The 13,763-nt window shown below is 43.4% G+C and overlaps 1 protein-coding gene across 5 annotated transcripts in view; it reads right to left on the reverse strand.

The window, feature by feature from the left end:
* The window catches only part of slc8a2b (solute carrier family 8 member 2b), an 86,152-nt gene that overhangs the window by 70,591 nt on the left and 1,798 nt on the right, over positions 1-13,763 (reverse strand). The window contains exon 1 of one of the 5 annotated variants that reach the window (XM_081699992.1): positions 9,710-9,783. The exons of the other annotated variants lie outside the window; for them this stretch is intronic. The gene's annotated coding sequence lies outside the window, so the exon portion shown is untranslated. Of the gene's footprint in view, positions 1-9,709; positions 9,784-13,763 lie in introns of those variants that run through there. 5 annotated transcript variants of the gene reach the window in all.

Consider the following 13,763-nt stretch of genomic DNA (forward strand, 5'->3'; position numbering starts at 1 on the left):
CTCTCTCTCTATATATATATATATATATATATAGAAAGAGAGAGAATCTATATATAGAGAGAGAATATAGAGAATCACCTGGAATCTTCATCTCTCTCTCTCTCTCTCTCTCTCTCTCTCTCTCTCTCTCTCTATATATATATATATATATATATATATATATATATATATATATATATATATATATATATATATATATAGAGAGAGAGAGAGAGAGAGAGAGAGAGAGAGAGAGAGAGAGAGATGAAGATTCCAAGTGAGCTTCCAGTGTGTACTATAATAAAACATGTAGAGATATTAAAAATTGTAGTGAAGTACACAAGGTTTCCAGAGAAAGTCCTTCATCAGCTGTGCATATATATAAAATGCTGCATTCACAACAATTGCAATCTATGGAAATACTGGAGTCCTCTAAAGTGACTAATGATGGCCAGCTAGTGCAACATTAATGGTTTTTGTGGTAGTATGTAGCCAAGAAATCACTATAATGTTGAAATCCTACCTGATCTATAACATTATGCTAAGTATTTTTTCATTATCCAGTTGACAACTTGCTAACTAAAGAGGTAAAAACAAATGATCACTAAATGCCCTGTTGAACTGTGCACAGTTTAAATGATCATTAAATTGTCATTTATGTGTTCATTTGAGCCGAAAGTGTCTGCTCCTAGCTGTCTGAGGCTCTTACACGAGCTCCAAGCTGAAATGGAGCCTTTTTTTTTTTATTTTGGGGGATTAAAGCGCTGTGACTTAATGAATCTGTTGTGTTAGTCTTGTTGTTGTTGTTGTTTTATTTCTAAAAAGGGAGCATGTTTTGATAGTTAATCATGTATTTGTGGTGCTGTCATAGTTTCATCATTTGTCCTCTTTTCTTGTGCTTTCTAGCTCTTATGTAATGGCTCTGCTTGCCACTGTACTAAACAAAGCTTAAAATATCTGGACCGGAGGACTCAGACAAAACAAAATGCCATTGTTGAATTAACACTTACAGTGCTCAATGAACGCTTACATTGTTCTTCTAACAGGTGTTCACTCAAGACTTGGATTTTTTCTGTCTATGGTATAATTTCTAATAATATACAGTAATTATCACACAAAAAGTGCTGAGTTGCATACATAAATGTGTATAAAATGTGATTTTCTCTCCCACACACACACACACACACACAATTTCTCATTCACACTGTGCGTGTGTGTGTGTGTGTGTGTGTGTGTGTGTACGAGCGGGGGGGGGGGGGGGTTGTCCTCTAATCTCTCACAGTGCACATCACACTGGCATTCAGAGGTCTGTTATCTCACCAGAATGACGCTGCATGTTCTACTCAACATCCTGCTGAAATACACGGCAATTCTTTCCACATACAACACGCACCCGACCCACACCAAAGGAACCATACACAAAGGAATGGACACCACCACAGAGAGAGAGACGGAGGGAAAGAGAAAAGAGAAAGGGAGAGCGAGACGGAAACGGAGAGGCATGGCCCTGCCTCACTGCACTTGTGTTCATTTCTCGGGAGACAAAACACACACAATCAGCCCGAAAGTTGTAAAGCAAGCAGCCAACAGCCGGCTCGAATAAAAGAGCTGCTCCGTTAATTCTGAAAAATGATTTCATACCAAGCATCTGTCAGCAGGCGCTGCTACCACGGTTACCATCAGACTGTGCCTGAGTGGTAAAGGAAGAGACAGAGTGAGAGAGAGGAGAGAGAGAGAGAGAGATAGAGATGAATGTGTTTATGTCGATGAGAAAACGAGAGTGAGAGAGAGAGACAGAAAGGGATGCTTGTGTGTATGTGTGTTTGAGAAAGAGAGCGAGAAGGATGCGTTTTTTTAACCTTTGTGAGCGAGAAACAAAGAAAGAATGAGAGAACGATGTGTGTGAAAGGGCTTCATCAATCACTCTTGATTGATTGAGGCTGCTTACAGAGCTTATAGAGCTTAGAAGCTCTTCCACTTCCGAATTTAGTGTTAAAAACACCGAAAATGCACACTTTGCATTTGCAGGACTCGTCAAGCTGCGGTGCTGCCACCAAAGAGAACAACTGTGGGATCATAATTAGATCTGTTCAGTCACAGAGTTCCAGGAGTTATTCCTCAAAGCAATTCAATTCAAATACAGAGCTCCCGCGTGGTCACGTCCGTGGCAACGCCCCATGGAGGCCTCCGCCCATCTGCTTCTCCTGCTTATTAGCCACCAGCTGCTCCCCCTCGTTACACACCCGAGGAGGATTTCCTTAGTTATTTATTCTACTGTTTTTGCCTTTTTCTTCCTGCTTCTGATGATCCTGTTTGCCCCTGCTCAAATTTGGACTGTTTTGCTGCTGGTGTTTGCCTGCCTCTGATCTGATGTTGTTTTGATTCTCTTTCCTGTTGTTGTTTGTTGTTGTTTCAAATAAACCTAACATCTTCACTCACACCTGCCTCCTGTCATTAGCAGGCTTGCTGCACACACAGTACACCATCTCCCCATAGTGGGGGCCACTGGGCCACCATGACCAACCCGATCTCAGGATTCCTGTATTTATTACAAGCTTAGAGCTCTCAGTCCAAACATTTCAAATTAAAAGCACAACACTACCAACATCACATTAGTGAGTGGTATCCATTAGTGAGTCCAACTGCTGGTTGTGAAGCTGTTCCTCAGAGTCTGCCGCCCATGTGCAGACCAACTGTTACACCACAGGCCTACGCTGGTCTACTGATGGAAGCAACACAAAACTCTATGGAGAAGGATCAAAAATGAATGTTTAAAAAATTGGTGAAAATATTCATAAATCCTACATCTTCTTTAATAGGCTTTAATGATTAAGAAGAAGTCTAAGGGCCAAAGATACTGACCAACATTCATTGTTTTGGGGAGATACTACAAATCAAAACTTGTGTGCGAATCAGAAAAGAAAGAGAGAGGAGATGATTAATGCACAGCATTAACAAATAACTAACAAATGACTTCCTGCCAATGGCATTTTGAAATACAAAGAACCACTTCTTAAAGCTACTGGCCCTGATCAAGAGTTTACAGTTCTTATTATTTATTATGTATTTTTTTATTTATGTACAGTTTACTGTGGTTATACTGGTGCATAATATCAAACCCCTTGAATTTGCTGATATATGTATGTACCGTAAACTATTCTGGTCAAGTTGGTGTCATTCTAGCATGTTTACTGCTTGCTTTGGTAAAGGAATAACTGTCACCACTGATGCTCCGAAGGAAGATGTGCCGAATCCAACATACTCTCGCTGGCTCACATTTAGCATTTAGCAGACGCTCTTATCCAGAGCAACATACAGCAGTGCTTTGCCATTTACTCATAGAATGTATCCTAGCCAGTACTCGAGGTTAGAGTTCAAGATACCACTGAACTAGAATACTGCTGAAATACAGGGATCAGTGCTGGAACCTAGAAGTGTGAAACAAGCATATGTCTATAACAGACAACGATAAGTGCAATTACAAACTATATCAAACTATACGTGCTAGAGCTTGTTACCCAACAGGTGCAGGATCACAAAGAGCAGCACTGAAAATAATGTCCCAGTGGGGTGAGTCAGGACAACATCAGCGTCTTTGTCAATCCCCTGGGGGGTGGGTGTAGGGTCCGAGGGGGCTGCCAGTCTTCCAATAGTTTACTAACTTTCTATGACATGTTTTACATTTACATTTACGGCATTTAGCAGACGCTCTTATCCAGAGCGACTTACAAAGTGCTTGGTCATTTACTCATAGAGTATATCCTAGTACAGTACAGTAGGTTAGAGTCCAACATACCAATGAACTAGAATACTGTAGAATACGGATCAATGCTGATACCTTTATTATATTATTATTCCCCTTCTCTTTTTCAACAGCAGATTGACAGCTCTGCCATGGGGGCGTGGTCTAACATAAGACTGAACCCCAGGAGGGGGCAGGCAGGTGGGAGTGGCTGGGAATGAACTGAGTGATTGATCACATCTGTTTGTCCAACTCACATTACCTTATTGTTAATGGGTAGGGTACAGCTTGACCCTGAGGTAAAGGGATGATAATGATAACAAGTCAACATGCTTGTGAATAGCCTGAGTTTTTTGTTTGTTTGTTTGTTTGTTAGTCGCAGAACATGGGCCACATTTTTTTTAAGTTTTAAGACTTCTCTGAACTTGGTGTACTCATATCTAGTGCACAGCCATCTCTTGCTATGAAATTATAAAGAGCCATGGTGTTCCTATGACAGTATACGCTACACAGGTTAGGCCAAGAAAATCCTTCATCATACAGTTTGATAAATAATGAACAATAGTTTTTGTCATGCTAATGTGGTTTATTTGCTAGAGATAAATTGTTCTTTTACACACTAATTCCCTTGTGCCTGTTTAGCACTATGATCTTAAATGCACAATTACACCATATAATAAAACAAGCAAGTAACACATTTGACATTGAACAGATGTACCATTAAATGAGAAACGCAATTAGGTGTCATTCAGCTAGAATGTTCATAGTGTCAGTCTCAGTCTTGTAATTTATACCACATACAATACAATTACTCATGGTGTAATAACCACATGAATCTATGATGTCAAAATCATCATTTCACATAAATGGTTTGCTCTCTCTCTCTTTCTCCCCCTCTCTCTCTCACACACGCACACACACACACACACACACACACACACACACACACACACACACACACACACACACACACACACACACACACACACAAATTACTTCCTCTGGTAAACAATCAGGCTGCATTCATACCTTTACTAATGACAGATCAGTGTGCAGCCTAGCGACAGCTCAGCACGCATACCAGCACAACAGCAGGAGACACCCAGGCAAACCTCGCTCTGACACGCTGCAGCACATTACCACCGGACATGAAGATCATGGGACCCGAGATTGAGTGCGCTAGAGTTTATGGACGCATGTGCCAACCAATCAGAGCACTGTATCACATTTCAAACAGGTGGTTACATTTCACCTTGGTGAGTTGTGGAAGTAATATAGGTCTATGACTCTGGACAATTTCCCAACACATAATTTTTACTCTCTTCCTCTTACTGCCAAGAAGGAAAAAATAAGCTAGTAATTAAGTTTCCCACATTAATAGATTTCGATCTTCTCTTGTTCTCCATTTCTTTTCTGTCAAGGCTTTTCTGGCTCTGGTCCATGTTAATGTATTAATGAATTAATTAGGAAATCTATTGTTATCAACTTCCAGGCGCCTTTGTACTGTTCGTGGCTTTTGCTGCATATTTACTGCAGGTACACAGTGTTATGGGAAATGGTTGCTGGACTGGGTTTGGAGCGAATCAGTACGCTGAATTTCTAATGTAGCATTCTGCATTGTACTCACTGGTCCATGCCAAGTTTAATGGAAGCAATAACAGATTGATTGGCAGATACATGTCTATGATGCCTTTATAAGGACAGCTGGTGATTTAACTGAAAGGCGATTCCCACCTTAAATGCATTTAAAAGGATCAATAATGAGTATGAAAGGGTGATTCAAATCCCTGGTTTTCCATCAAAAACCGGCGAGATGTAATTCCTTAACCTAATGCCATCTGGAGGGGTTTACCAATTATGTACCTGGCCCTGGGCTCCAGGGCGTCATGCTGGCAAGCCGGCAGGTCCCAGAAGAGCCTCCCGCACCAGGGACATAAACGATGAATTCATTGAGGAATGAAGGGATGCAAAACAGCAGGATGTCTGGGAACATTTCGCTATATTACTGGGTTGATCGGGTTGGAGCACGCATCAACGACCTTGCTCTACAGGAATGACTCTGGAGGCCTCGTTCATTTCTGCTTGACCCGCTCCAGTGGGACTGATGAACAGACTGACCCAGTGCTGACCCGCTCCACTGAGACTGATAAAGACACTTGATGGCAAATGCTACGTGGTGCCGTTCTATACATCTCAGGCCAATTAAAGCGGCACGGAGAGTCACTCCCTCCTTCTGAAAGGATAGCAAAGCCTGTGGGGAGACGCCGTGGGGAGGCCGAGGTGTGATGGATGGCACTGCTCTGCTCTACTGGCCGCCCTGATCTGGCACCCGCTCTGCTGTAACGACTGCGTCGCCCTAAGCGAGTGTGCGTGGGTAATTCCGGAGAAATGTCTGGGCAATTACAGCTCCCACGGGCGCTTCCTGCAGCATCGGCAAAACACAGACAGCCGGGTGAAACGCACGGGCCGATAATATCCTTCCGTGACCCAGAAACACAGAAAAAGGAAAGACAAAAAAAATAAGCCGGACCCGAGGATTCCCAGCAGAACGCTGACCAGAGCATCACACTGCCTCTGCCAGTTTGACCTCTTACAAAAGCGCATCCTCTTCCCCAGATGAGTGACACAAATGCACCTGGCCACGGACAAGATGTAAAAGAAAATGTGATTCATTGCACCAGGCCATCTTCTTCCATTGCTCCATGTTCCAGTTCTGACATTCATATGCCCATTGTAGGAGCTTTTGGGTTTGGCTACGCAGCCCTATATACAGCTGTGAGTGCTCTGTGTGCTCTGACACTTTTCTGTCATAGCCAGCATGAATGTTTTCTGCAGTGCGTGCTACAGTGGCTCTTCTGTGGGATGTGACCATGGCGTACCGGAAGCACCCCACAGGTCGTGCCGTTTTGGAGATGCCTTGACCCGGTCGTCTAGCTGTCACAATTCGGCCCTTGTCAAAGATCCTTACGCTTGCTCATCTTTCCTGCTTCCAAAACATCAACTTCAAGAAGTTCGACTGTTCACTTGCTGCTTAATATATCCCACCGCTTAACAGGTGGCACTGTAACGACATAATGTTATGCACTTCACCTGTTCCTTAGCCTGTTGTGAGCTATAAGCATAGGATCACTACTTTATCTATATATATCAATAACTCCAGGAGCTTGACAGCATTAACGTGTCCAGGGCTCCAGCCCGGCCAGCGTGTTGCGGTCTGTCAGAAAGGAGAATGTGGTGTAGTGTGTCATTCTGCCACTGATGTCAGACAGCAATAGTGCGGGTCAGTGAGGAGGGTGAGTAGAGGAGAGATAGAGGACTCCCTGCTCTGCGCTAGTCAAGCAGTCCACATCAGGACTTCGCTGTGGCTTTGCTCAACTGAACGGAGCTTCTTCAAGAAATGTGTGTGTGTGTGTGTGTGTGTGTGTGTGTGTGAGAGAGAGAGTGCAAGTGACAGAGAGAGTAAGCGAGCTTATGGAGGGGTACCATAGTGATGATGCAATTGACACTTTCATAATGGCTTCAGTATGTAAACTATATTTATCTGCGTGCATGCACACACACACACACACACACACACACACACAGTTTCCCTGCAATGTCTTTTCCATTATCAGTCTCTCAAACACTCATCAGTGAATGCAGTGTCATTTCAGTTTCACAAAAGATAAAGTCCCAGTGGGAGTGTGGCATATACACAGAAGAGAGAAACATACACAGAAAGAGAGGAAGAGAGATGGAGGGAAAGGGGAAGAATGAGTGAGACAGAGAGAGAATAGTTTGTCAGCTTTTCATTGTCTGTATAATGATTAATAAATGATTAATACATTTTTAACAAGGCTTTGGTGAAACTGCAATAGAACATTAGGCCAGCAACGAGTTACATTTAATAAAAAAACACGAAACAGATACATAAAGAGGCATAAAGAGTGAGTATAAAAGTGTGTGAGAGAGATTGACACATGGAGAGTAAGTGTGTTTGTGTGTGAAAGAGAACGTAAGTGAGAGAGAGAGAGAGAGAGAGAGAGAGAGATTCTCTGTGGTGCAGTGTGGGTGTATAGGAGTACTCGTCCTTTCTCCACTGACACACCACTGTGAGCGTTTTCTGCTTACGCTTTCCTCCTCTTTCGTTTGCCTTTCTGGTTGTCACTAATCGGTTCAGCTCTGCTCCATCCATTAAAACTCTGACTTGATTGGAATGAGAGCTTTAATTCGAACTTTAACACCGCCACATCCACCCACTCGATTCAGCTCTACTTTGTATAGTTTGCGACGTTTCAAGAAGCAGCTTTGCAATCCCCTAATGAGCAAGCTGCAGATGACAGTGGTGTGGGAAATGCTCCCTGAGACAGCATGGAGATGCAGTCTCAAGCCAAACCTCAAAGGTGGAGCTTTGCTTTTTCTGGGTGATATCAAACTCGCACTGTCAGCAAGGGCACACTTCACAGCTGCTCCTCCGGCCAGCGAAGGACCAGCCATTCTCACTCATCTGTCATTTTCAGGGTGCTTTATGCTTGATACAATATAATAATGCCTCCAGAGCTGGTCTCCACTAACCAAGGGGCAGGGCAGCTGTACTGAAAGGTCTGATTCATTATTCTGTCCCAAAGGTCTCCCAGTTTGGATGTGTTGTCAGGCTGCTACACTTGAGGTGCGCCAGAGTGTGGGCGAAGTAGCCGGTTCCCATGGGCCCTCACAGATTTTCGGACACCTTCAGCCGTCTTAAGTTTGGTGTGGGTGCGTTGGGTCCTCCAGTCTGCTCGTCTGCACCGTGAGCAGTCCCGTGAGGACAAGCTCATACAGCACCGAGCACCCGGAGGCACACCGCTGGTTGGCTTGACTTGACAATTTCGAATTTCTTAGTTAAGGTCAGTTTTCCCATGGTTACACATCTTTTGGTTTTCTTCATTTTGACCACTCAGATTTTTATGGTACTGAGACTTTTATGGTTGCTGGTACTTTCGGCTGACATAATACTCCTGGTTATAGCTGTTTCCTTGAAAGATACTTGGGGGATGAGATAGAAAGAGAGAGAAACTGAGAGCGCTGAGGGCAGAAAGAAAGAGAGAAGATAGACAGAGAAAGAGAGAGAAGGAGCAGTAATATATAAGTGCAAGGTCTTCAGCAGGCCAGTAGCAGCAACTGCGGTAGTGAGTGAGTGGACAGACTTCGTCCTCCGTCACACGCTGACAGAGTGTAATGGCCTCTGCTAATGGAAGTCTGACTGAGCACGCTCAGTACAGCATACCCCTCCCCCTTTCTGTCTCTAAACCTCCCTCCTTCAGAGAGAGAGAGAGAGAAAGAGAGAGAGAGAGAAAGAGAGGATGGGGAAAGAAGAGAAAGAGGAAAACAGAATGGTCACGCACAATCGGAGCACTGCAGTCAGTCCGTCTGCTTGAAAAACAGCACTCATCTGCACACACCCAACCCACACACACACACAAACACACACACACACACACAAGATACAGGGGAAGAGAAAGAGAGAACACAAGAGAGAGAGAGAATGGGCATATGACAAAAAGAAAAAAGACAGACAGATATAGAGATATAAAGAGAGAAAAAGAGAGGAGGTCAGTTTGTATCATTCCAGGAGGAGGTCCAGCACACTATCAGAAGCACCTCTGAATTTATTTTCACACCAGGGGTCGAAACAGTGACAGTTTAATATGCCCAGCACTACCCTCGGTCCTAACATTACTCAAGCACATACACACACACAGAGAATCACCGGCCAGCAAGTGTGTGCAAACGCACGCACACACACACACACACACACACACACACACACACACACACACACACACACACACACACACACACCAAACAGATTAAATCAAATTAATTAGGCATTAAAAGAAACTTTCCACTAAGTACTTAAGCACTATTTTCATATAGTTAGTAAGTATAATCTCAGCACTGACCTAACACAGTGACCTCTGTGAGTGTAGGCTGTACCCACCCCCTCAAACACTTAAGTCAGCATCTTACTTTCCCGACCTGGAAGCCAGCCACTTGCTGCTTGCTGTCCGGGATTTAACGGGTCAGCGGCTCCCATCACGGTTTCTGTCACGGCCACCGGCCCACAGGGAGAGGCACCGCAGCCAGAGATGTGTTGAGAAACAATGGGTGCAGCCTAGCAGGGACGTCCCGTCATGATGACAGACGGATCTGCCAACCGGACGACACCTGCTCCCATAGAGACTGGGAGCCGGCCAGTGGGGCGAGGTGGGTGGGAGCGAGGGGTTGGGAGAGGGGAGGGGCGTGTGAACAGTGAGATATGTGTGGGTTGTTCCGGTGTTTCGCTTCAGTGTTAATGTGATTTTCTTGGATCAGTCTCCTGGTGGAAGAAGACACCCAGCAATGCTATGGAGCAGACCCCCACTCGCATGCACACAAATACAAATACACTCACCGACAGACACACACGCACACTCACAGACATGCACACACACGCTCACAGATATGCACACCCACACACAAATACACGATCACAGACACGCACATATGCGCACAAACACATGCCCGCTCACAGGCATGCACACACACTCACAGATATGCAAACATGCACTTACAGATATGCAAACATACACTCACAGATATGCAGATGCAGACAAACAAGGGCATATTTACATCCAAAAACACATATGCAGAAACACAGACACGTATATGTGCACAAACACACCCTCACTCATAATGTGTTTAGGTAAATGTATTTGAAAGAATTAGCCTTTCCACCTCTGTGCTTAAAAATAACTCTCTCTCTCTCTCTCTCTGTCTCTCTCTCTCTCTCTCTCTCTCTCTCTGTCTCTCTCTCTCTCTCTCTCTGTCTCTCTCTCTCTCTCTGTCTCTCTCTCTCTCTCTCTCTGTCTCTCTCTCTCTCTCTGTCTCTCTCTCTCTCTCTCTCTGTCTCTCTCTGTCTCTCTCTCTCTCTCTCTCTCTCTCTGTCTCTCTGTCTCTCTCTCTCTCTCTCTCTCTCTCTGTCTCTCTGTCTCTCTCTCTCTCTCGCTCTCTCTCTCTCTCATTAGCAAAGCACTGGGCAGACTCACAGTCACAGGTGAGAGTCTCATAGCCTGCTTCCATTTGTCCCCAATTACTCAACATCTTTAGTCATCATGAATGCACATGTGAGTACAAGAACAAAGAACTGAGTACTACACTTAAAAATACATGTTAGGGGCAAGACCCATCATTACACTGATAACAGTGAAATCCAAGACCCTAACATCATCACACTGATAACAATGAAATCCAAGACCCTAACATCATTACACTGATAACAGTGAAATCCAAGACCCTAACATCATTACACTGATAACAGTGAAATCCAAGACCCTAACATCATCACACTGATAACAATGAAATCCAAGACCCTAACATCATTACACTGATAACAGTGAAATCCAAGACCCTAACATCATTACACTGATAACAGTGAAATCCAAGACCAACACTGATAACAGTGAAATTCAAGACCCTAACATCATTACACTGATAACAGTGAAATCCAAGACCCTAACATCATTACACTGATAACAGTGAAATCCAAGACCAACACTGATAACAGTGAAATTCAAGACCCTAACATCATTACACTGATAACAATGAAATCCAAGACCCTAACATCATTACACTGATAACAGTGAAATCCAAGACCCTAACATCATTACACTGATAACAGTGAAATCCAAGACCCTAACATCATTACACTGATAACAGTGAAATCCAAGACCCTAACATCATTACACTGATAACAGTGAAATCCAAGACCTACACTGATAACAGTGAAATCCAAGACCTACACTGATAACTGTGAAATCCAAGACCCTAACATCATTACATTGATAACACTGAAATCCAAGACCTACACTGATAACAGTGAAATCCAAGACCCTAACATCATTACACTGATAACAATGAAATCAAAGACCCTAACATCATTACACTGATAACAGTGAAATCCAAGACCCACACTGATAACAGTGAAATCCAAGACCCTAACATCATTACACTGATAACAGTGAAATCCAAGACCCTAACATCATTACACTGATAACAGTGAAATCCAAGACCCTAACATCATCACACTGATAACAATGAAATCCAAGACCCTAACATCATTACACTGATAACAGTGAAATCCAAGACCCTAACATCATTACACTGATAACAGTGAAATCCAAGACCAACACTGATAACAGTGAAATTCAAGACCCTAACATCATTACACTGATAACAGTGAAATCCAAGACCCTAACATCATTACACTGATAACAGTGAAATCCAAGACCTACACTGATAACAGTGAAATCCAAGACCAACACTGATAACAGTGAAATCCAAGACCTACACTGATAACAGTGAAATCCAAGACCCTAACATCATTACACTGATAACAATGAAATCAAAGACCCTAACATCATTACACTGATAACAGTGAAATCCAAGACCAACACTGATAACAGTGAAATCCAAGACCCTAACATCATTACACTGATAACAGTAAAATCCAAGACCCTAACATCATTACACTGATAACAGTGAAATCTATCCATGTGGCAAAAGCCCATGTGATACTAACACTTAGGTAGGAGAATTAACTTAGTGTTAAATTTGGTCAAGCTAGAATATTTTAAACATTGTCTTTTTCTGAACACACCAGTTAGATGAGAAACAGAACTATAGGATTGGCTGGTAGGTTTGTCTTTGACAGAGAGCTATAGGCTCGACTGGTAGACACAGAGCCATAAGATTGACTGGTAGCTATCTCATTGACAGAGAGCTATAGCATCGGTTGTTTGGTATTTGACAGAGCTACAAGATCGACTGGTAGGTATCTCTTTGACAGAAAGCTATAGGATTGGCAGGTAGTCATTCTATGACAGAGAGCTATATGATTAGCTGGTATGTATCTGTGACAGAGAGCTATATGATTAGCTGGTAAGTATCTCTGACAGAGAGCTATAGGATCGGCTGGTAAATATCTCAGACAGAGAGCTATAGGATTGGCTGGTAAGTATCTCTGACAGAGAGCTATAGGATGGGCTAGTAATGATCTCAGACAGAGAGCTATAGGATGGGCTAGTTATTATCTCAGACAGAGAGCTATAGGATGGGCTAGTAATTATATCAGACAGAGAGCTATAGGATGGGCTAGTAATTATATCAGACAGAGAGCTATAGGATGGGCTAGTAATTATATCAGACAGAGAGCTATAGGATGGGCTAGTAATTATCTTAGACAGAGAGCTATAGGATGGGCTAGTAATTATCTTAGACAGAGAGCTATAGGATGGGCTGCTGGTCTTTACCATTTTGAGTAAGAGCACTATTGGCAGTAAAGTGTCAGTATGCTGAACATGTCCACACTGGAGCACACAGCAAACCTCCACTCAGGCACAGACATATACCGGACACGCTGCAAAAGCAGGGGAGGACCATGCATTAACACGCTCCATACTGACCAGTCTCGTGCAGCAGTCATTACTTCAAGGCTATAGAAGAAAGCTACACACACACACACACACTTGTGTGCATGCAGACATCTATGCATCCATGCACACATTCCTTACGTTAAAAGCATATGGCTGAAGTTGTGTGTGTGTGTGTGTGTGTGTGTGTGTGTGTGTGTGTGTGTGTGTGTGTGTGTGTGTGTGTGTGTGTGTGTGTGTGAGTACTGCAGTCTCAGCCACAGACTAAAGCCCTCACTCATCACTCATATCTCACTATACTATGCAAAAGGACTGGCATTTATATAGCACCAAATACACATGGCCATTAACCAACTTGCCCACACACACACATACACACACACACACACATATGCACACACGTGCACGCACACACACACATGCATACAGACACACACACACACACACACACAGATCCAGGATCTGTGTCTTCCCTCCAAAACCTCCATCTACCCTCACATTCAGCAATCCTCTACCCATCCATCCACCCAGCCATCTGTGCCATGAGGCCCAGGCAAATCTGACAAAATTTATCCCTGTGCTTCCAAGCAGGTAATTAGTCAAATGATGGAGCT

Source organism: Electrophorus electricus, chromosome 17, assembly GCF_041902795.1.
Source record: "Electrophorus electricus isolate QZ-2024a chromosome 17, ASM4190279v1, whole genome shotgun sequence".
Lineage (NCBI taxonomy): Eukaryota > Metazoa > Chordata > Actinopteri > Gymnotiformes > Gymnotidae > Electrophorus > Electrophorus electricus.